Here is a 25074-nt window from a genome sequence, read left to right on the forward strand (position 1 = left end):
AGGAATAATAACACAACATTCTTTGTTGTGTCTCCTTTCAGGGTTGTGGCGATTAACTGAGATAATATACATTTAGCACAGTGCCTGACACATAGTAAGTACTCAGTAAATACTAATTATTATTGATATTATTTTTATTATTCTAAGAATGAAGTATAGCTATTATTAAGAAAATACCTTCCTAGGGACTTCCCTGGTGGCGAGGCGGTTAAGAATCCGCCTCAATGCAGGGGACATGGGTTCGAGCTCTGGTCCAGGAAGATCCCATGTGTCGCAGAGCAACTAAGCCCGTGCACCACAACTACTGAGCCTGCGCTCCACAGCCCGCGTGCCACAACTACTGAGCCTGCACTCCACAGCCCGCGTGCCACAACTACTGAGCCTGCGCTCCACAGCCCGTGCACCACAACTACTGAGCCTGCGCTCCACAGCCCGCGTGCCACAACTACTGAGCCTGCGCTCCACAGCCCGTGCGCCACAACTACTGAGCCTGCGCTCCACAGCCCGCGCGCCACAACTACTGAGCCTGCGCTCCACAGCCCGCGTGCCACATCTACTGAGCCTGCGCTCCACAGCCCGTGCGCCACAACTACTGAGCCTGCGCTCCACAGCCCGCGAGCCACAACTACTGAGCCTGCGCTCCACAGCCCGCGTGCCACAACTACTGAGCCTGCGCTCCACAGCCCGCGTGCCACAACTACTGAGCCTGCGCTCCACAGCCCGCGAGCCACAACTACTGAGCCTGCGCTCCACAGCCCGCGCGCCACAACTACTGAGCCTGCGCTCCACAGCCCGCGCGCCACAACTACTGAGCCTGCGCTCCACAGCCCGCGCGCCACAACTACTGAGCCTGCGCTCCACAGCCCGCGAGCCACAACTACTGAGCCTGCGCTCCACAGCCCGCGCGCCACAACTACTGAGCCTGCGCTCCACAGCCCGTGCGCCACAACTACTGAGCCTGCGCTCCACAGCCCGCGAGCCACAACTACTGAGCCTGCGCTCCACAGCCCGCGAGCCACAACTACTGAGCCTGCGCTCCACAGCCCGTGCACCACAACTACTGAGCCTGCGCTCCACAGCCCGCGAGCCACAACTACTGAGCCTGCGCTCCACAGCCCGCGTGCCACAACTATGGAGCCCACGCACCGCAACTACTGAAGCCCGCACGCCGCAATGAAGACTCAGCACAGCCAAAAAATAAATTAATATATTAATTAAAAAAAAAAAAAAGAAAGAAAGAAAATACCTTCCTAAAAGACATGTCATTCTAACCCGAGGGTAAACGCTCCACAGTCAATTTCAGTCTCTCCTGCAAACAGAATGAACAAGTGCGGAAAAAAATCTGAACAACAGACATTCTAAAGGTTCTTATTTGAATTTTGAGTACATTATGTGCAGTGATACACATATAGATCCATTTATTGAGAAAGAGCTGTCTGGCACCAACTATGTGTACAGCACTACACTAAATATGTGTGTGTATATACACATACACACACACATGTAGAATCAATAAGACAATTTACACTTTTAAGCATCTACTATGGGCCAGGCATTATATTAGGCAACGAGAGATATACAGATAAATAAGACGTGGGCCCTGTCCTCCCTAAGCTTATAGTCTAATAGAGGAATTACGATTACAGGTGCTAAGATAAAATTCCATATATCAAGCAATGGATGCAAAAAGGAGATACGTACAGACGATGCTCTCTTAACCAACTTGCCAGCTTATGTGACATACTTCAACTGTTCTCTACACTACATTGGCTGGGTTTTAAGTAGTAGGCCTTTTTCTTGTGTATCTGCTCCCTTCTGCCCCATCAGCCAGGCTGGGTGCTTCCCCAGGGTCAGTAGTCTGTTCATAACAGATATTATTTTAATTATGTATTATATAAAGTGATTAAATATGAGTAAAAAAAGGTGTTTCTATGAAAAATAAATTGAATGCTTTGGAAAAACTTGATAAAGGCAAGTTGCTAAAAAAAACTGCCGATGAATTAGGTGTGGGCAAGACAACGGTATAAAATTGTATTGGTGGAACTAAAAAATTCTAGAAACATTATGCATTTTATTTCTCAAGTGTATTAAAGAACTCACTTTACTTAAAGAGACAAACTGGAAATCACAATGTGTTAAGTGTGCAGTTTATGAAAGAAAGTCAACAGAACTCTACTCAGGAGAACCTCACTCTAAGAAAAAGCCCTGGTCCACATCAAAAGATTTGTGAATATATGTACCTTTATTTATTTTGAAGTTTAAATAAAATGCTTAGGGACGGTATCTTTTTTTTTTAAGATTCTCTGCTGGCCGCATAGCACAGGGAGATCAGCTCGGTGCTTTGTGACCACTGGAGGGGTGGGATGGGGAGGGTGGGAGGGAGGGAGATGCAAGAGGGAGGGGATATGGGAACATATGTATATGTATAACTGATTCACTTTGTTATAAAGCAGAAACTAACACACCATTGTAAAGCAATTATACTCCAATAAAGATGTTTAAAAAAAAAAAAAGATTCTCTGCTGTAACTGACTTTTGGGACTGACTGACCAACTACTGGTCCAGTTGCCCAGATAAGAAGGTGTCCCCACTACACCTGCCTGTTTCTCTTAGGCCAATAGCAAAATGAGTTTATATTCCCTCGGTCCAGTGTAACTGGGTAGCATAGAAGGTTGACCTGGGATTTTATAAAATAGACCCATTAAACGTCTCTCAAACAGACAAAGTGCATGGAATTTTAGCCAAATTTCCAGAGACTGAGATGCTAACCCTTGTAAGCATGAGCTGTACACTGACTAGTCATAGCCTGAAGCATGGACCAAGAGATGAAGGATGCCCCAGATGCCACCTCAGCTTTGGTCACAGATCTTGGCACGTGATGCCATCTCTGCAAGAAAAAATGTCTCAGGTGATGTTTTATTGAGAAAAGACACAAGTACTAACTATCAAGGAGGAGTGAGATCCCTTCCCAGGACCCTTTGATAGTCAGTCTAATACATTTCTGTTAATTTGCATAGAACGCTGGATTTCTATCCCACATAACAAGATTCCAGCCACTGAAACTGAACCGACATCATTAGCTTTCCACCAGAGCTTTATGCCATCAAGATGCAATCTGTCAAGGGAAAGCAGCACGGGGCCTCATGTCAAAAGAAGTCTGCAGGAGCAGAAAGCCGAGGCAAAAGGGAGCCTTCAGCAGAGTTTCAGTCTCCTGACAATATTTTTAAAAGACATATTTAACCTATGGAGGATCCCATTGATGGAGGAGAGAAAAATACCAACCCTTTTTTTCTTCTTTAAAGACACGGGATTGGTACGAGAGGAGGGAAACGAACTGGGGAAGCCTTTGTATATTGAAAGCTGAGTTTATTTTTATTTTCTCTGCCAACAGAGGCAAGGTAATTCTATAAGCATCATTTAACTTTCTCACTAGAAACAGAGTAAGGCAGTTAATGCCTTGCATTTTACATGTTCCATTCCCACTCCAGAATCACATGTTTTCCCCCAGAAAATTCAATTGATTCTCACACAATGGCACCCAAACGTGTGCTTTCAAAGGCATATCCCCAAACTGATGGGATCCTCAATGAGAAGATGAGGAATTATTTTCCATTTCAATCTGGAGTCAGGAAATCTGTAGGTCTCATTTCCTTCATTAGGGGTCGGCCCCAATGACCTCGAGGATCTCTCTCCTTCCAAAGGAAGAAAAGGAAATGAGTTTCAATGACAGCTGTCGAATTTTAAGTCAGATATCAGCAAGAAATTCCTAATTTGAGAGCTGTCAATCAGTGGAACAGGTTTCAAAATAGGCTGTGGAATCTTCTTCCCTGGAGACAGATAAAAATAGGCTAGGCCGCCATCTGTCTTGGTAGGGTGCAGCCCTTCCAAGAGGCGGGTGAACAAAACCCTTCTTTCCTCCAAGAGAGTCTACGAAGAAGTGATTAGGTTGATGAGGGAAAAAGGAGAGAGGCAGCAGTCCATCTGGGCCTGGGGAAAGCTGGGGGTTAGGCAGCTGAGACTTCCTGTGGAAAGGGAAACTGCAAAGAGGAAAATACAAGGGGAAAAAGACAGGAAATAACCACACAGCTCTGAGCTCTTTGGGGAGAGCTGAGCCAATTTGTTTCTCAGCTGCGGCAGCTCCGTTTGGTCCTGGGGACAATGCACTCAGCCACAGATCCTTGGGGAGGGTATTATTCCCCTCCCTAGTTCCCAAACAAGTGTATACATGAAGCCTAAGTGGAAGATGGGAATTGTCAAATAAATCCAACGTCTCCCCAGGTGACCAGCAGCACCCACAGAGCATCTCCAAAAATTTTTCCTTTAAAAGACACTCTTTTCTTTTCTTGGCAACCCTCTTTGGCCATCTGAAATCCTACCCATTTCCTGCATTTCTTTCATTGCTATGGAAAGCTCTCTTGGGGCATGAAAAGGAATGAAACCTTCATGGATCTTTAGAAAGCTAACTCCAATGGGAGATGCAAGAAACAGCATCACTACGGCCTGTAACCTCTGCAAAATTGGAGTTGTCCCTCTCTCTACAGACGTGAGCTGACCTTTGACCCAATCTCTGTGCAACCACATCAAATGTACACATTTGGGGCTCTCAACTAAGTCTTTGTTCTAACACTGTCTTCTCACAGCACACTGGAGTCAGCCACATGGCGTTGTCACAGGGGCCTTTAGGTACCCAGCTTTGCTGGTAGACAAAACACAGGAAGCCCACTGTTTTCTAAGTCCATATGGTACAAGAGGCCCCTGCAGGAGGGCAGCGAGGTCAAGGAGTCAACACCAGGGACTCACCGAGCTGAGGTCAACAGCAAACTAAAGATGGAGGCGAGGGATGGCCACCAGCTGTTGAGAGCTAGACATTTAAGGGCATACAAGGCAAAAACCAGTGCCTGAGGCTCAATTCTTTAAAGAAGAATTTTTTTCTGGCAGGGGTTACCAGCTAAGGAGAAACCTGAAGCTCAAGCATGCAGCCTGGTGACTTTTTCCCCCTTCAGCAAAGCCAGAGAAATTTGCAAAGATAACTAGAAGAAAATCAATACCGTAGGGCCCTAGATTTTAAGATGAGCCTTTGCAGAGGAGAAATCTGAGTCTGTTCTGTCCTTGCAGCTGTCCTAGTCAGATGAGACAGGGCTTTTACCCTCACAGAAGGGACTAGACTTATTGAGAAGAACAAGGAGACAATGGATAGAAAAGGGCCCTATAAACTCACGCAGCCCAAAACAAATTAAAGGAAGGGATTATCATCATCGCTAATAGCACAAGGGCTGTCCCCCAACTGGGTGGTGAAATGGGAGCAATGTCACCTTAGAAAAGCAGACACTGCATTCTGGGTCACCCCCTGTGGCCACTCTAGGGTTTCAGCTAGGTAGGACACCATCTTCTATCTTGCTGGGGCAATGCCGGCTATGAAGAGGGGCAGGCCCCTTCTCTTCCTTTACCGGATGCTACACAGCAACCTGGCCAGACATCCGAACCCTCTGGAATGTGCCAGACATTCTGGTCAAAATCCGGGACTTGGGAACAGCATATCGGGAAGTGTCTCTCCTCGGAACCTAGCTCAGCTGCAAAGGGAGAGTTCTCTCCCAGGCCCGCCCTACATAACTATGAAATTCAGGGTTTGCTCATTTTTCAGAGCTGGGATCTTCAACACCTTTGGGGATTCATTCATCAGATATGGAATGCGGATTGCTTAAGGCCTTAGGGAACTGCAACTAAGCAGCAGAGAGCTGGTTTCCATGGAGGAGACTGAGCAGACGATCCGGGAGTCAGGCATCCCCTAGAGGTCGTCTCCTCCATCACCCCATCACCTCCGGCTCCCCTCTGCAGACTACAGGGAAGCCAGTACAGGCAGGTGAGTGGGTGTCCTGTTCTTCAAGCTCTCCTGAGAGGGGAACCCACACGAACTTTCTGTAGCCTGGGAAGGAGGAACCAACACTGGAGTAACCAACCTACTGGCTTCCCATTCACTCTCATAACTCAACGCGATGAGGCTGGCTGGCTACCAGCCTGTATTCTCTGCAGCAGGATAGAGCTAAAAAGGCTGTCAAATCGGAGTATGGGGCAATGAAGAGAGCACTGGATTAGACATCAAAAGATCTTGGAGGGGGGATTAATTAATGCAAAAGGAACAGGAGAGAATTTGAGGGGATATAGAAATGCTCAGCATGTTACAACTGCGGTTACACAAGTGTGTACACTTGTCAAAATTCACTGAACTCTAGGTTTTAAGTGGGTGCATTTTCTAGTATATACATCACACCTCAATAAAGTTGTTTTAAAAAGAAAATTCTGCATTCTAAATTCTAATTCACCTGTATTAAATGTGGGACCTTGGACAAGTCACTTACCTACCTAATGCTTCACTCTTCCCATCTGTTAAATGAGGTTAATAATTTCTGCCCTGCTTACCTCACAGGATTTTAAGGTCACATGACATTATATATGTGAACCAATTTCAAAAGGCACGAAATGCTAAGCCGTTATGAGGTAACTGTAATTATGTTTGTTCCCCGGCACTTGGGACCTCCTTGCTATATATATTTCCTGATGATCTTCAGGTGCGGAGGGAAATTCTGTTCTAATTAATAGCTGATGGTTCAAAAATCTTCCCTCCGGAAAACCTTGACCTGAGTATTCTTTCCGCTCGCCCGCTTCTTCACTATGTAAAGGTCACTTACTATGGGCGTGTGGGCCTTTCTGGTTCCCACAGATAAGCTCCCAACATGGAGCACAGCTACTGAGCATGGCCATCTGACCAGAATGCAGACACCATGGCAGATACCATTCTGGAAGTGTGCACCCTCCCCTTCCTGGGGAAACTAGTGAGTTGGCATTTACCCGTGGCCACAGAGCACCCTTTCAGGCAGAGGAAAAGGAAAGAAAATGCAGGATCTTCTCACAAAAGGACTAAAGGGGAAAAACTCGGAAGCCTGGGCGGTTAGGTACAAACCCCCCTGCTAAAATTAGCTAAAAGGGACTGAGATCATCGAATCCAACTTCTTCAGTATCAAAATTAGAAAACTAATTCTCTGAGAGGGCGAGAGTTCAAGGCTAAGCAAAACTGGTTTTTTGTTTTGTTTTTGGCCGTGCCATATGGCTTGCGGGATCTTAGTTCCTTGACCAGGGATTGAACCCGCACCCTCAGACAGTGAAAGCTCTGAGTCCTAACCACTGGACCACCAGGGAATTCCCTAAGCAAAATTGTTAAGTAGGTTCAATTGCAGGTGCCGCAACCTTCTAGTTCTGGCCACGTGTACATGGGCACTTTCCCCTGAGATGCTCTCCTTCCCTAATTTGGCATCTAGTAGGCTTAGACCCTTATCAAAACCTCTCATAGGAAACAAATGCAATCTCACACTCAAGTATAAATACACAAATAGCACTTTTGAGTAATGTGAGGGAACAGACCGTTGTAAACAGGTAAAGCTAATAGTGGAAGAGACGTCTTCATCCCATCCCCCCACAGGGGACCTTGACAACAGCCCCCGAATCACACCCAATAGCTGGTTTTCTGCCCAGCCTCAGGCAAACAGAGAACTAAAGCTTGAAACTGTTCCAGATAAGTTCAAGTGGGTTTACAAAGAAGTTCAAGTGGGCCTGCAGAGTTGTAGGTCTTATCTGCAGGCCTGCCATATCATTCTACAGAGCCTGGGCTGTAAATGGCAATGCTGTCCTGTAGAAAGGTGTGTTATCCACCCTGCATAAATGGAATCAGAGCTCCACATACAGTCCTGCCACTCATCCTTGCAAATGCTCCTTTTAAATCCATCTTGAGAATACCATTCATTCTGGGATAAAGAAGATGTGGTATATATACACAATGGACTATTACTCAGCCATAAAAAAAAGAATGAAATAATGTCATTTGCAGCAACATGGATGGACCTACAGGTTATCATATTAAATAAAGTAAGTCAGAAAGAGAAAGACAAATACCATATGATATCACTTATCTGTGGAATCTAAATAGTACAAACGAACTTATTTACAAAACAGAAACGGACTCATAGACATAGAAAACAAACTTACGGTTACCAAACGGGAAGCGGGAAGGGGAGGGATAAATTGGGAATATGGGTTAACAGATGCACACTACCATATATAAAATAGATAAACAACAAGCATAGTAAATGTATAGCACAAGTATATACAAGCATAGTAAATGTACAGCACTGTATAGCACAAGATATATTCAATATCTTATAATAAACTATAGTGGAAAAAAAATTTTTTTAAGAATATATATATATATACACATTAAAAAAAAAAGAATACCATTCATTCTAGTTTCACCTGGTGGAGAGAGAAAACAAGTCTCACAGTTGTCTACTTTTCACCTAGTCAAAGCCACCAACATTACTCACTTGATTACTGCCAAGAGCCCAACTTGCAGGATCTCAGTTCCCCGACCAGGGATTGAACCCAGGCCACAGCAGTGAAAGCCCGGAATCCTAACCACTAGGCCACCAGGGAACTCCCGCACCACCTGATTCCTCTATTTCCTTCAGAATACTCAACTACCTTTCATTACCCTATTAATTGATCCACTTATCTTTTTACTGTACATTTCTCCCACTAAGATTACAGCTCCATGAAAGCAGACAGTTGCTCTGTCTTGTTGGTAACTGTCTCTAGCACCAGACCACAGCCTGGTACATAGTGAACATGCATCACCGCATGTTGAGTGCATGAATGAAAAAATGAATGAATGAATAAATGAATATATTTTAAACAAATTGAATTGAAATCTTTAAAGACAGGGTAAGGCTCTCTGGTAGGCCCCACAGAGACGGTGTCCTGGATTCACTCCCGTACTCACAAGAAATGCCAATGCTGGCACACACTTCACCAACAGGGAAATAAGACGCTGAGGTAAAATCAAGTGCCTCCATCAGGCATTTCCGTAATTAATCATCAGCGTTCATAGGCTGAGAGTTACCTCTAATACCAACTCTAGCATCAATCTAAAGGAAACCTATTCATTTAAACTGACAAAAACATGCTGTCGTTTTCATTTCCATTACAAAGCATGCCAATGTAGCAGAAACACTTTGATTGATTGAACATCTTTCTCTCAATCCAAGTGCAACTGATCAGCTTACCAAGGGACAAATAAGTTCAACAACTCATGTCAAAAGCAGAAAAGTCTTTCCTTTCTTTCTTTCTCTCTTTCTCCCTTTCTTTTTTTCTTTCTTCCTTTCTTCTTTCTCCTTAGGAGGCATAAGTTAGATATTTAAAATACAGAAAATTACTAAGATGTAAAATTCTCTTTTAGGAGACACTAAACTGTGACACTGTCATCCATTTTGTTTGAAATAAGGTAAGATGTATATATGTGTGTGTGTGTGTATATATATGTGCATATGTGTGTGTGTGTGTATATATAGATATATAGATATATAGATATATAGATATATAAATTGGGCAACAAGTAACTAGAAGAACTCCTATTGTAACTACCCGTGGAACACGGACTCCACAGCCCAGTAAGTGATGCACCACTTCACCTCCATCAACACCTAATTCCTGCTCCTACAGAGAATAAATGAGATGACAGAACTAAAAGCACTTTGAGTCTCTGAAAGAAAGAAGCTATAGAAATCCTGAAAGAAAAAAACACCAAACCCAAATACAGTCTCTGAGGAAAAAAAAAAAAAAAAGATATTGCCTAAAAAAGAGAGGCAAGGTGTTAATTGCTGTAGAGTCCTTCAGGTTGAAGAGAGCCACCCTTGACTAGCCTTCTGTCTCCTTTTCAAGGATCTGCAGTGATCGGGTCTCCTATTAAAATCAGGCTGTTTATTCAGTGGCCTTTTGACAGCTAAGATGCTAGGAACTGCTCAAGTGCTCAGGTGCAGCCCAGCCAAGCAGGCCTGCACAGGTTTCCACCACACCCAAGTTTCAGCTTGGCAGATAATGAAAATGGCCAAAAGAGTCATTAATGATTTAAGTATTCGCCGAGATATGCTCACAAGATAAGACAAAGGGAACCTCAGAACGGTGAAACCAAATCAAACCAAGAAGACCTTCAACAGTAGTGAACGTCATTACACAACTTTGGCACAAATTGAGGAAGCTTCCGAAACAGAACTAAGACTGCAAGATGCTAAGGTCCAGGCTTCTGCCTCCACTCAGAAGCAGCCCCACCGCCACCCCCACCCCATACCCTTCCTTAAAAAAGTATTCTATTCTTTTCTTTAAACTCTCTTGAGCAGAGTATTCAATAGCCTTTCTTTTTCAACCCTACCCCTCAACTGCTTACAGTTGGACTTAAGCAACTGCTTGAGTTACAGCCCAGTCCAACTGTACTGTAGACTAAACTTGAGCAGGACAGGACTAAACTTGAGTTGTTTCCTATAGACAAAAGTACAATGGTTGACATTAAAGAGCACCTAATTGCAGGAAAACTGGTTTTAAGCAGATTAGTAAACTCCATGCTTACAGGTTCTCACACTTGGTATATTTTTCAGAAACATCCCCAACAAAATAAGAAGTTGGGAAATGGTTCCCTTGGCTAGTTAAGAAAGAATGTCATCTTAAAAAAAAAAGAAAAAAAAAATCATACTAAAGAACTGGCAGACACATGTCATTCTTTTGGACAATGTTTTTGCAAGTAGATTTGATTTTCTTTACTCAAATGTATCCAACTTTGGAGTTTGCAAGACCAAAATAGATACAGAAGAAGGTCCTCCAATTTCCCATTCTTGGCTCCAAAATAAATTAGTTTTATATTAAGTCAAGACACTGAGATTGCTGCTAAATAAGAATGATTCTAGGTCATGATTAAGATTGCTTTTCAGGACTTCCCTGGTGGCGCAGTGGTTAAGAATCTGCCTGCCAATGCAGAGGACGCGGGTTCGATCTCTGGTCCGGGAAGATCCCACATGCTGCAGAGCAACTAAGCCCGTGTGCCACAACTACTGAAGCCCACATGCCTAGAGCCCGTGCGAAGCCCGCGCACCGCACGAAGAGTAGCCCCCGCTCGCCGCAACTAGAGAAAGCCCGCGCGCAGCAACAAAGACCCAACACAGCCAAATAAATAAATAAAATTTTTTTAAAGTTAAAAAAAAAAAGATTACTTTTCCAACTATCAACAATAGTATATCTTAAATGACCAGCACTATGCAAAACATCAGGGGCAGGTACAAAAGAAGTATAAAATAGAGTTCCTATCATCCACACCTAACAATGTAGAGACAGCTCTCAATTAATTTACCAAGAGTATGTTGCATAACAAGATTACGTGTAAGTTTGTGTTTGAAGTGCAAACACATTTCCCCATAAAAGGCATGCGATAGAGTTTCAGTTCTCAGGCTGGTAGAAAACTGACTCAGCCCACAGCGTAACTGAAATATCCAGTATGTGCAAATGAAACATGATATAGAAAAACCAGTGTAACAATAGAAATACCTGACATGTATATGGTGCTTTGTTAGCTACAAAGAGTTTTTCATACACATAAACTTCACCATGACTCTGTGGATAGGTGATATTTGGTAGAACATGGCGATGTTGTCAACAGTTGAGGAAATGGAGGCACAGAAAGCCTAGAAACTTCTTCAAAGTCACAGAGCTACTAAGTGGCAATAGGACTCTTAACACTGGCCTGCCGACTCCAAACCCCATTCTCTTTCCACTGGTGCAAAACAGAATAAGAAATAGGTTGTGGAGGGTTTTGTTTGCTCTGCTGTTTTTAGACTGATGCCTGAGAAAGAAGAAATTTCATTTGAGAAAGATGAGGAGGTAAATGGAAACTTTTAGGGATTCCAAAGGAGGCGTAGGGGCACTTTTAGAAGCTTTCAACATTGACAGCATTGGTGCTTTATTGCTTTCATTTCACTGTGAGCCTTGTGGAGGGGCTTTTCTCCTTTCAGGTTCATCACTAGTGCTTTTCCGGTTCATCTGCCATGATTAAGGTATGTTGGAGGCGGGTGTTCAGTTTGGGCTCTAACTCATGAAGAAGAATACACCATCGGCAAGAAGGGTTTGGAAAGATTTCCTTGATAATGGATAAGCACTGGAAAAGAGAAGGGAAGGAACAAGTGTGATGAAGACAACCATGTGCATGAGGAAGACTGCCTGAGGCAGACAGAAGGCAAAGGGGATAGGGGCTGAGGGAGGCCATTATTCTATTAAGAGACCACAGGCCAGTGTAGAGTCAGTGCTCACCACTGCACCATCAGGCCAAGGCAGCTTGGTTGCAGGCAGACGAAGCAGGAGGCGGCAACTGCCACAACCCAGCTTTGCATAAATATGGGTCTCTCCTCCACAGTGAGGGTCTCCAGTTGAGACGTCTATAAAATTAGCAGATGACAACACGAATAATCACACATCTACACCTTCCACAAAAATCCTTTTAACTGAATAAAAGTGCCAAGAGTTTCATTCATTCATTCATCCAGTAAAACAATAAACATTTACTGTGTGCCAAAGCGCTACACTAGATGCCAGAAAAACAAACATAAACAGGGACAGTCCCTGCCTTCAAGGAGCTCACAGTTTAGTAGGTGAGAAAGATGTACAAATAAATAAGTGCAAAGTAATGCAACTGGTATGAATGTATTTAGTGAAACATCAAGTACAGCATCAGCATAGTATACTCAAGCATAGACAGAAGCCAATAGGTTCCCCAACACGCTCTACTTGGCAGACTTGCTGTTTATCATTTACCCATCTGTATACAGAGGCCCACACTAATATTAGGCCAAATCTACATTATTAATCACATATTTGCCTGCTAAGTCACTATCTTGATGTCTGCCCTGCCCAAGTTGTTGTTTTGTTCTTATTGGGGAAGAATGGGTGTGCACATAAATTTCACCCAAATTGTGTAAGAGCAAACCTAAACTTGGGGCGGTACAAAAGAGGTTCACCATAACACGGCATGTCATTTCAAGTATGGCCCAGAAGGCAACGGGTGATTCACTTTAACAAACATCCTGAGTCAATGTTACACAGGTCAAGTCTCCTTAAAACAAACTCCAGGAGACCATCCACCATTTTCTGTCACAGCAAATAAAATCTTAATGTATACTTGTTTGGACTGTGTAATTTACAAAGCAGATGCACAAGCATTATATTATTTAATCAACACAGCAACCCCTAGGTATGCTTATTACATGGTCATCTTATATCTGAAGAAGCTGAGGCCAGGAGAGGTTAGGCATTTACCCAGGGCCGTGTAGTTAATGTAGTTAAGGGTCAAAGCTAGGATTGGTGTGCAAGCCTTCAAACCACCATTTGGGTGGTTTTTTTCCTACCAAATTGCTTAAAATCTGGTTGCTTAAAATTCCCAAGCCAACTGTGGATAATCTTTGTTACTCAGAAATTTTTTTAAAAAAGGAGATTATAATAATTCCTACAGTCTCCTTGTATCCAGCACATTGGGTGAGAAGCAATCACAGGCCATTCTGCTCAAAACAGAAATAACACTAAAAATTCAAAGCCTTTAGAGGTGATGATGGAATCCACTCGGTCCAACTGCCAATATCGAAAATATGTTTTCCCATAAATAGCTTTAGTCTGATCTCCTAGGTCAACAAATTCCACATCACAATCTCCAATCAAGCCCTCTATCTCACCATCCCAAAGTTATTCAAATTAGGACAATTAGCCACTTCTGCTCCCACACCTTGAAACAGCCCAGGCATCACCCAGTCAAGTAGCGCTGAACTCAGCCTCTCCCACACTCCCTTCGGATGCTTTTAAAATAACTTGTTCCTTTGCCCGCTCCTTGTCAACCCTGAGAGCTCCGGTGGTGGAGGGTGGTGGTGGGGTTTGACTTGACTTTTCTTTACTTCACAGATTGACCCTCAAAAGGGGCCTCTAACCGAATCTCGGGCCGGAGAGAGGTTTATCAGAGGAGAACAGGGCAGCTAGGAGCTCAAGTTTTTCCTTTCCTTGTTTAGCTGTGCTCATCCGCTACAGGGACTGGGGAAAGAAAATGCTATTAATTCCTAAACACAAACAGTAAGTCCCCCTTCAAGGGAGAACATTTCTCAAACTGAAATGTAAAGAAGCTGCAAATGAGGTCAGGTATTTGGCATGGGAGTGAGGTGTCATCTATTTCACGGTTTCTCTGCAACATTCTCAATTTAGAAGAAAGGAAAATGACAGATTTAATGAGTGGGGTGGCAGGAGTGGGGAAGGGATGGCACTGTCACTTGCCTGATGCAATTCCTGCTTGAATGGAACTGTAACCTCAAACTCAGGATGTCTAGAATAACGCTCCCTGTTCCCTCTCTCGGCAAGCGCAGCACCCCGACTTCCCCGTGACTATTTCTGCCATCGCCACCATTGTCCTCTCTGTCTCCCAAGCTAGAAACCTCAGGCATTCCTGACTCTTACCTCGGCCCTGGTTCCTATCTCTGCAGCCCATTTTCCTACCTTAGTAGTGTCTCTGACTATAATGTGGACAAACATGGTACTAAGGTAAAAGAACAAGCAGGCTTTGGAGCCCAACAGACCTGGGCCTCAGTCACCACCCCACCCCAGGTCACCTGTCACCTTAGATCATCTGTCTGAGCACAAGTTGATAGTTCAGTAAATGGAGAATCACACTCCCCTCATCGGTGGCAATAAGAATTGGTCATATTTAACAACATATTCACAGCGCCCACTTCCGGGCCGGGCACAGACTGGTGTACACTGTGTAGGCAGGAGCGAGTCTCCCTTCCCAGTCCAGAGCAACCAGAGTGTCTCTGAAACAGGACTGCATGGCCCCACTCTTTAACCCAGATGGCCTCTATTGTTCTGACCGCGGCAGCACAGAGTCAGACTCTGGCTGATCTTCAAGATCATCAAAATCCATCCAGCCCAATCCTACTCCCCTGTCTCTTAACTCCTCTGCTCTAGCCAGGGTCTACTCACTCACTCACTCAGCAAACATTTTTTGGGTGCCTACCACATGCCAACATGCTGCTGGATGCTGGGAATGTGAAGATGAAAGGCTGCCCACCCTCAAAGAGCTCACAAGCGCCTTTCTGGTAGGGAGAGTGTATCTGCGGGAAGGGGCACGGGGTGGGGTGAGGGTGGATAGAACCATCATTGTATTACGGTGTAGGAAGTGATGCCGGAGGGGTGAGCATGGTGGGGGCTGTGGGAACACCACCAAGGGAAGTGCACACACGGCCTCTGTTCTTTCCTCCTACCCTCCAGTTAGCCAAATCCTACTCCGTAAGTCAAGGTCTTATTCATTCTGGCCCACACCTCTCCCATCTCTGAATTCCTCAAGTTCTTATCAACACTACTCATTTTCAGTCATCCACTGGCTGATGTCATTTCTTGTATTGCTGTCGGTTAAATTTTTTTTTATTACTTTTTGTATACGTTGGCAATTTTTCTCCACTGGTTTATGCGATTGTAGAGGATGCCCACTAAATTCTAGACAGCTCTAAATCTCTCGTGGAACCTATATATTAATTATTGGTGGCATAAGTGATATGTTCAGGGTTACTGACAATCACAAAGTCATGTATTTATTTGGCACATTCTCCCCTCAGCACTAGGTCCTGACTTCTGCATGGCTTACCCTTGAAATCCAACCCAAAACAAGAGAGAAGACCCCTGGTTATCTCTGAAACACTTTCCAACACATAATTTGCTACTACTATAGTTTTAAAACCTTTCCAAAAAAGATTTTAAGTGTAAGAATATCATCAAATAAAATCTGAGGTGGACACCCAATATAGCAAACATAAAAGCAGAGCTGTTCTGGTTGGAGCCATGATGACAGCTTACTGCTGCCTACCTCAGGAGGGAGACATGCAACTCTTCATCAACAGCCCCTGTCCCACATTCCAGATGGCAACAGTGTTAACACCACTACAGCATGAAGGCAAGCTCATCTTGCCCACAAATATGTGGAAATTCAATACATGTCCAAATATGACATTACAAATCAATGGGGGAAAAGATGGCCCCTTTCAACAAATGGAATCAGAACAAATGGTTAGCCATACGGAATATAAAATAAAGTTAGAGCCCTACCTCACACCATTCACAACAATAAATTCCACATTTATTCAAGTCAGATTTGTGAGAAGCAAAACTTAAAAACATTTAAAAGAACACATAGGAGAATATCCTTATGATTTCAGGATAGGAAAGGTTGTGTGTATGTGCATTCTAAAATAAGCTCAAACGATAAAGGAAAAGCTAGACAGATTTGAGTATATTAAAATTTAAAATTTCCTATACATCAAAGAATCCAATAAAAAGTGAAAAGTTAAGCCAACTGTGGGAGAAAGTATTTGCAACCCATATCACCAACAAAAGATAAGTAACCAGAATATATAAGAAACACTCACACATCAATATTAAGAAAAAGAAAGGCCACCTAAAAGAGCTGTTTCTAGACTGCAATTCAAGAACTGCTCTGGGTACGTTTCCAGCTCAGTTCTCCCAGAAAACACAGTGAGGTGGTATCTTGTCCCACTGAGAAATGTTTATATTTTATTAGAGTTTATAATGTTTGTTACCATATATTATCTCAGTTTATCTATACAACAACTCTAGCATGTAGGCAGAACATATATTATGCCATTTTATTGATGAGGAAATTGAGACTCAAGAAGTTAAGTGATCAGTTTTAGGAAAATATATACATCACTTCCTAGTGAATAACAAAACCTAGATTTTCCACCTTCTAATCTACAATCTTTCCATTTAAAAAAAATTACCTCCATTTTTTAAAAAACACCTGTTCACACAAAAATCTGTACATGAATGTTCACAGCAGCTTTATTCTTAACAGCCAAAAACTGGAAACAACCCAGCTGTCCTTCAATGGGTAAATGGTTAACAAACTGTGGTACATCCATACAATGGAACGCTATTCAGCAATAAAAAGGAATCATCTAGTGATACACAAAAACAACCTGGAGGGATCACCAGATAATTATGCTGAGTGAAAAAAAGCCAATCCTAAAAGGCTGGATACTATATGATGCCATATATATAATAGTCTTGAAATGACAAGATTATAGCCATGGGGAACAGATTAGTGTTTCCAGGAGTTAAGGAATAAGGACTAAGGGAGGTGAGATGAGGTGAAGGGGGAGACAGGACTATAACACGTCAACATGAGGGACCCCTTTGGTGACGGCACCGTTCAGCAGTTTGTATCAATGTCAAAGTCCTGGTTGTGACACTGTACTATAGTTTTGCATGATGTTAACCATTGGGGGAAACTAAGTAAAGGGTATGTGCAAGCTCTCTGTATTACTTCTGACGATTGCGTGTGAATGTGTAATTATTTCAAAATAAAAGATTTCCAAAAAGCCCAGAAAACAAAGACCAAAACTGCCTGAAATCACACTGCCCTGTTGTCGTGCCAGTCATAGGTTAAATGAGATAAAGTATGGAAAGACACTTCTCAGACTGTCAAGTGCTCTATTAATACCAAGAGGCAATCACTATCCTCCTCCTCCACCAGCCTCATCAATGTTAATCATTGTCAGACTATTCTCTCCCTTCTGGGCCTTCTATATCCCTCCACTGTGGCCCTGTCACTGTATTTGTGTAACCTGTCCATTCCTTTTAATAGGCTGTAGCTCCTTGAAAACCAAAACCTTGTTATGTACCTCTAGATGCCCACAACCCAGCACATAACAAGCACATAGTAGGTGTTCAATAAATGGGTGCTGGATTGAAATTAGCTCATGATTTCCTCGTTCAATACCAGATGAACCAAAACTGGTGGCAGTGGGGAAGGGAGGATACTGGGAAGAAGAACACCCCAGCAGCCATGAGGCTACGCCTTGAAAGTTTCATCAATTACCTCCTCCTTCCCTGAGCCACTGAGAACCCAGATGAAGCAAAGGTCTGTACAGAGGGAGTGGCGGCAGTAGCAAAAACGTAAGTTCAGTTCATCAGGCCTCCTTTTTTATCCTGTTTCAAGCTCCACAAATGAAAGAACTGACCATTTATAGTTTGGGTCACTGGAACAAGATGGAAAGGTAGGCTACAGTGTACTCTTCTGGAAAAGATTTTAAAGGTTAGCTGACAGCCCTTTTCCTGACATGATTAGACTGAAGAATTGCCGGGGGCAGAAGAATATACTAAATGATCTGTTGGGATCTCTCAGAGACCTCACACTCTGTCTGGGCAAACAGATTTGGCTCATGGGGTGGGGAGGGGGTTCCCACACCCTGAAAACAATGCTAGCAGCTCCTTACTCCTCCTCCAAATAGTTCTCAAGCATTTAAAAAAAAAAAAAAAAAAAACCACGAGCGAGTGCTTTGCTGCTCCTAATGTTATCGGATAATTTTTCAAATTCTTATTCAATTACATATCATGGTCTTATCTGCAATCTCCACAGGCCAAATAGCCCTGCTTTCACATCATGCCCACTGAGCCTGCAGAACACAAGTAATTCCAGCTCTCATAAACATGAGATCGTTTTACATTAAGTTTTGTGAGAGTGTGTGTGTGCACGTATATGTGCACGCGCACGCCTGTGCTCAGGAGTGCCTCATCTTCTGTGAGGAACAAGGAGAAGACTTTAGGTAACGGAAGGTTAAAAACTTGGGAGGTTTGTTTCTGCCTGGATAATGATGAACTCTTTTTGCTGCTGAATCCGGAAGAGCTAGCATTTCTGGACTGGCAGCCCTGCTCCCTGGCCCAAGAGGGAAAGAAAGCTCACATGCACACATGTACTGTCAGAAAGAACTAACTGGTATCGATCGATTTCAGGCTTTGGCAGTGGGAACACTACTGTAGTTTTAAAGGGTACTAGGTGTTTTAAAATTGTATTGTCACTGGTCTTAAAATATCCAGATCAAGAACCTCATTAATCAAATCAACAGATATCATCTACCCAAAATGCTTCAATGTTTGTTTAAAACTGCTGACAGCAAAGCGTTGAGATAACTTACATCACCACAAATCACTGAATAAATAAGAGAGATCAAGAGATACAGCACAACTGACTCCAAGGACATCTAAAACACAAAGCTTACTAATGTCATTTAAAGATGAAAACTTAAACTAACATGTGGAATCTAATTTTTAAAAATGATATAAATGAACTTATTTACAAAACAGCAACAGACTCACAGATTTCGAAAACAAACTTATGGTCACCAAAGGGGAAACGTGGTAGGGAGGAATAAATTAGGAGTTTGGGATTAACATATACACAGTACTATATATAAAATAGATAATCAACAAGGACCTACTGTATAGCACAGGGAACTCTACTCAGTATTCTGTAATAACCTATATGAGAAAAGAATCTGAAAAAGAATGAATATATATATATATGTATAACTGAATCACTTTGCTGTACACCTGAAACTAACACAACATTGTGAATCAATTATACTCCAATAAATTAAATAAAATTTAAAAAAAGATGAAATCTTAAACCAGGAGTAGGAGAGATGAGTAGGAAGAACCTACAGTATCTGTTCTATGGTTTCTACCCTTCTCTTAGGACAATTATGAACATGTAAACTCTATGTGTCAACTCACTTGAAGATAACCATTTTGGATCGTATGTCCTAAAAATGACGAAGCAAGGAACTAGTAATCCATCTTTCTACTTTCTAGCTGAGAAGCTGAGAATCCCAAAAGTGGAAGGACTTGTCCAACATGACATAGCTAGTCCTCCATGGCCCTACAGCCCTCCTTCCCTCCCTGTGAATGATATTTTTTAAATGCTGTACTGATAAAAATATGAGCTGTCATCATTATTAATGGTACTCATTTTAAAACGACAGACTGTTACTTAGCCTATTCATTAGGTGGAAAGAAAACAAACACAAACGTGGAACACTTCCACTCCATATTACAGCATACCTCATCACAATCCACAAAGAAATCCCTTAGTTGACAAAGGGCCTAACACATGGAGAGGAATATAAGAGGCAAGAGGCCATCCTACATCCTGGGAGAGCCTGAAGTCACTTACCCCACAGCCCAGATGTCTAGATTAACCCTACCCAGTTCCACATCCATGCCACCTCCGCCCAGTTTGTCCCAGACCAGATGTCAGGGATTAAAAACCTCCTACTTCCTTATTCCATAATTTTAATTTAAGACAATCACCCAACTTCCATTTTCTTTTTCTTTTAAACTCAAGTTCTGCACACAACATAAATTTCTATAATACCCAGCGTTAACACAAGTTCCACCTCTGGCCCATGACCATTGATGAGGAAAACCATATACACCAGTATCAGGGGAGAATTTTCTCACTCTGTAAGTCTCTGAGCTTACTGGAAGTCCTAGGTTTAATATATTTATCCTGATTAAAGCATTTATTGTCCCTAGTAACCCAGTCACAAGTCCACCTCTAGGTTAATCAAGTAACTATCCCTCACCTCAATTTCCCCAGCTGTGAGGCTCACCTTTCTATCAGATAGTGACACCTAACCAAGTGTCACTTCAGATGCTCTCCAGAGCAGCTGCCACTGTGCCACCACAGGGGTCCACGCTCCATGTGTGCAGCAGCCACACAGACATGGCAAGCCCTGGGGCTGGGGAGAGTGTCATTCAGACAATACAACGGGTTTTGTACTTACAAGTGTGCCTGCGAAATAGGGGCAAAACTGTTACCTTCAATATCTTAAATAAGCAAAACTAATGAACCATGAAAGCTGCGGTGGGCCTTAGAAATTTTCTAATTTAACCCCACTTTCCTAGATGAGAAAACCAAGGCATAGGCAGATCAAATAGGTACATACTAGGAAGACATTTAGAACACTGCATTTAGAACTCCTTTTAGCATCAAGATACTAGGAAATGAGAACAATCAACTAAATGTCCACAGCATTTCACAGTTTCAAAGGCATTTCAAATGAATTATTTCATTGGAGCCTCACAACAATGTTGAGTGGGCCTGGTTTCCCACTCTGCCTTCATCACTTACTAGCTGTGTGCTTTGGAGTAAGTTATTTAACCTCCCTGTTTCTCATCTGTCAACTGGGGATAATAATAGTAGCTACCTCATAGGGCTGTTGGGAGATTCATGAGTTAAGACTACACGTAAAGCACTTCAAACACAATTTAGACATAAGAAGTACTCACTAAATGCTAGCCATCTTCATCATAATCACCATCACCATTAGCCAGGGCCAAGAATTGTTGTCCCGATTTTACAGATGAGGAAACAAACAAGGAATTTTGAGACCTGAGGTGAGTTACCCCCAAAATCACAGTTGTAAATGGCAAAGCCAAACTAGAACCAAGGCTTTCTGACTCCAAATCCAGCACTCTTTCCCAGGGAACCATGCTGCCCTGTAGTTCAGTTTGTTATGGACCCAAAGAAGTATTGCTCCAAAATAGATATCTCAGTCAAGATGCTTTCCCAAAGAGCAGTTTACTCATCTGACAAGATCTGGCCCAATTACCCTCACCCCCCTAAAATAAATAAATAAACACAAGAAAAAGACTAGTGGGAAAAAGGAGCAGATCTCCAAGGGGTTTCAACGTTTGGAGAAATTGGTGCCAACTCTTCAGAAACAGGATGTATTTCTTAAAGCTCCAGGCATATCATGTCTTGGCCAGCTCACGCTCCTGGATACCTTTGTTTTCTGTGCTTTGTCTTCCTGTGGAGCCCATGGCTGGTGAGGTCACCTTCTCCAGGGTGAGCACTCAGACCCTACTATGATTTGAAAGGCAGAATCTGGGCTCAGGCAGCAAAGACAAGGTCCCAACTTTCATGATGCCTTTTGGGTCACCTGCCCACTGATTAGTGCATTTTTAGAAGAAAAGGTTAAAAAAAAAAAGGCTCTGCCTTCTCCCTAACAGATGGCATCCTAAAATACTCATAGAAATGGAGGAGGTGCACTCCCCAGCTGCTCTTCCTTCCTCATGAATGTATATTTCAAGTTCAGAACCCTTCGTTCACAATGTATAAATAAAGTCAAGGCTACTTAATACCAAATGACTAGAAAAACCAGCGGGGAGAGTTTTTCTGTTGGGCACTTTGGACGTTTCTTTCCCTTTTACCATAGACCATGTAGCTGTTTCTAATAAGGCAATAGCTCTCTCCAAAACCATGCCTCGAAAAAGTATCCCAGCAGTTCTTCTTCAGGTCAACTCTGTTTTAACTCCTGGTCAAAACAGACCTAAACTTTCTCAAATTTAGACCTGGAATATCTGTTTTAAATGATGAATAAATCCTGGACAAATGTAGAATGTGTTTTGCTTCAATTACAGAAAAACCTTACTTTTGTTTTAAACTCTTTCGAATTTCAGAGTTAATATTTTCCTTGAATTTTAAGGAAAGACATGATTGAAGAACTCAAGTATAGCTCTAGGGCAATGATTTTAAAGGGGCAGAGGGGGTAGTAAATAAGGAAAAACTTAACACCATTGGGGAACCTCCACAGCGCGACATAGTTTGTACTTGTCCCTGTATGATGATAATATTCACAATGCTTAATCTACTTTGAATTTCAAATAACATTAACATAAGGAGAAGTCTTGTTATTGGAGTAGGAGGAGAAATGCAGAAGCAAGGCATCCTGGCATTGTCAAATCCAACCTCAACTCAGAAAAGGTTCACATTCAATTTATAAGTATTTATTCATTTCCATGCCAGAAGCTGGACGCATGGAAATGAATAAAAGACAATTCCATCCCCCAGGTACTCAGCTACTTATAAATAATGAGGTGTAAATGAAGAGATTACAATGTAATATGATGAGTGCAATATACAAATAAGCACAAAGACACTGCTGAGGAGATGCTGAGGGTGGGCTGATTAACCCTGTGCAGAGATGCTAAGGAATCCTGCTTGGGATCTTGCACAAGGTCACTATGCAGAGAGTAGGGATAAGCAGGGAAGACTTCCTGGAGGTGGTGACATCTGAGCTGGGTTTTAAAGGATAAGTTTTCCAGGTTCAAGGAAAAGGACCCATTCCAAACAGAAGACACAGCATGGATAAAGCATGAAGCATGAAATAACATAATGCAGTAAGGGAACGAGAGGCAGTTTAGCCTTCTAGTGGTAAAAAATGTGATCAAGGTAATTGGGAAGTGATGGATGTAAACAGTCTATGCTATGACCTTAGCAGAACGATAAGTTTGGTTTTTTAAAAAATCACTTTGGTGGTATTATGCAAGATATATTATCAAGATCAAATTTAGAAACTACTTCTAAAAAAATTATTTGTAGTAGTCCAGGTCATTCATTTATGCATTCATCATTACAGCCAGTATATATTTACTAAGAGCCACCATTTAGGCTACAACACTATTCTAGACATGTTTACTATCTGAAGGGGCCCCCCCATAGTAAGAGTTACTTATTTAGCATTTAATACTTGCCATACATGGAGCTAGCATTTTACACACATTCACAATAAACCGGCAAGGTTGGTCTTATCTCTGTGTCACAGAAGAGAAGTTGAGTGAGCAAGGATATACAGCAAGGAGGTGATATTGACAAGATTCCAACTGAGGGCTACTTCCAAAGCCTACACTCTTTGCAGTGCACTGCACTGCACTACAGAACCTCAAACCATTCCTACCAGAAGTCTAGCAGTAGAGAGAAGACTAAAAGACAAATATTTAAAACCTAAGGCAGTACAAGATCAATGCCATAGCGCTATGTGAATGAACTAGAGAGAAGGGTCATTTCTGATCAGTGTGACCAAGGAAGGCATCCCAGAAAAGTTGAGCTTTACTAGAAGGGTGAGATCTCAGTAGGTGGAGATGTGGGGCTGGGCAGGGAGAAAGAGGGATTTCATGAACAGTGCTCAGAACTTAAGACTCTGGTGATGGCCGAGGTTCTAATTCCTGCTCATTCACTAGCTGCAGCCTCTGGGTGAGTCGCTGAATCTCCTACACCTCACTTTCTTCATCAGCAAAATGGGAGAATAACAATATATTCCTCCTATAATTGGTGTAAGAATTATGAAATAATTTATGTAGAGTATTTAGCATAATGCCTAGTACATTAAGCCCCAAACAAACAGCAAAATATTAGTTAATAGTATATGCGTCTAAAGAATGGCAAATAGGGAATTCCCTGGTGGTCCAGTGGTTAGGACTCTGCACTTTCACTGCTGAGGGCCCAGGTTCAATCCCTAATTGGGGAACTAAGATCCCGCAAGCCACGTGGTGTGACCAAAAAAAAATAAAAAATAAAGAATGTCAAATAGTGCAGATAGCCCTCCAGTCCTTTTAAAGTAAAATGAAAAAGTATGGTTGACATGATAGGTTGCAGCCAGATTGAAGACCAAGTAATATTCACCTTGGAAAGTTGGTCTCTATTCAACAGACGATAGGGAATCAATCATTAGAGGAAAGAAGCCATATTCATAACACTTGAGCAGATCTCCCATGGGAGCCCCCAGCCCCTCCCCTTGGCATCTGGCTCACTTGTGACCAGTTTCAGAAGAGGCCTGAGGCCCAGGGGACTAGTTCAAGCAAGGACTATAGGAAAATAGATACTGTCACTCTTCAACTTGTAACGTATCCAAGATTTTTTTCTTTTCTTTCTTCCCCTATCCTGTACCCTCTCTCCTAAACAGGGTACTAGCTGAGACACAATTATTAACACAACTTCCCTGGGAGATTGTTTATTTTTATTTACTAAGGTTAAATAAATTTTCCAGGGACCAATCTGGGTGGCTTGGATCATTATTTAAAACTTGGTAATATCTGGCTTATACTTATTTGTTTTTAACCTAATGTCATTTCTATAATGCAGTATTATCTTACTCATTTATTAACACATTATGATGAAGAAACTTTGTGATGGTTTCATTCACTTATCTTGATTGTGATGTTTTCACAGGTAGACAACATGCCAAAACTTATCAAATGTATACCTCAAACATGTGAGGTTTATTATATGTCAGTTAAACCTCAGTAAAGCTGTTAAAAATACAATAAAAGTTTAGTCATTCATGTAATTATTAAAAGGTATAAAATTAATATACAATGCTTATACTACCAACATAAATATATACTCATAATATGAAAATATGTATATTTAAAGGTTAATTCTAAAAATTTAATGAGGACAGGTGATTATATAGAAATGTATACACAGGCCTGTAAAACTTTGGTGTAGAGGACATTTAAAAAAAATAGGAATATACCTATGTTCAT

General features: G+C 42.3%; 1 protein-coding gene and 2 long non-coding RNA genes across 11 annotated transcripts in view; 2 read left to right on the forward strand and 1 right to left on the reverse strand.

Moving 5' to 3' along the window:
* The window catches only part of SRGAP2 (SLIT-ROBO Rho GTPase activating protein 2), a 234957-nt gene that overhangs the window by 201794 nt on the left and 8089 nt on the right, over window positions 1-25074 (reverse strand). The window lies entirely within an intron of this gene.
* The window catches only part of LOC309609433, a 258292-nt gene that overhangs the window by 83478 nt on the left and 149740 nt on the right, over window positions 1-25074 (forward strand). The gene's annotated exons all lie outside the window — the stretch shown is intronic.
* Window positions 1058-10581, forward strand: LOC309609430. Its single transcript, XR_014233423.1, has 2 exons — window positions 1058-9385; window positions 9420-10581. It is a non-coding gene; the product is annotated as an uncharacterized lncRNA (long non-coding RNA).

The sequence above is a fragment of the Balaenoptera borealis genome, assembly GCF_965194805.1.
Source record: "Balaenoptera borealis genome assembly, chromosome: 1".
Classification (NCBI taxonomy): domain Eukaryota; kingdom Metazoa; phylum Chordata; class Mammalia; order Artiodactyla; family Balaenopteridae; genus Balaenoptera; species Balaenoptera borealis.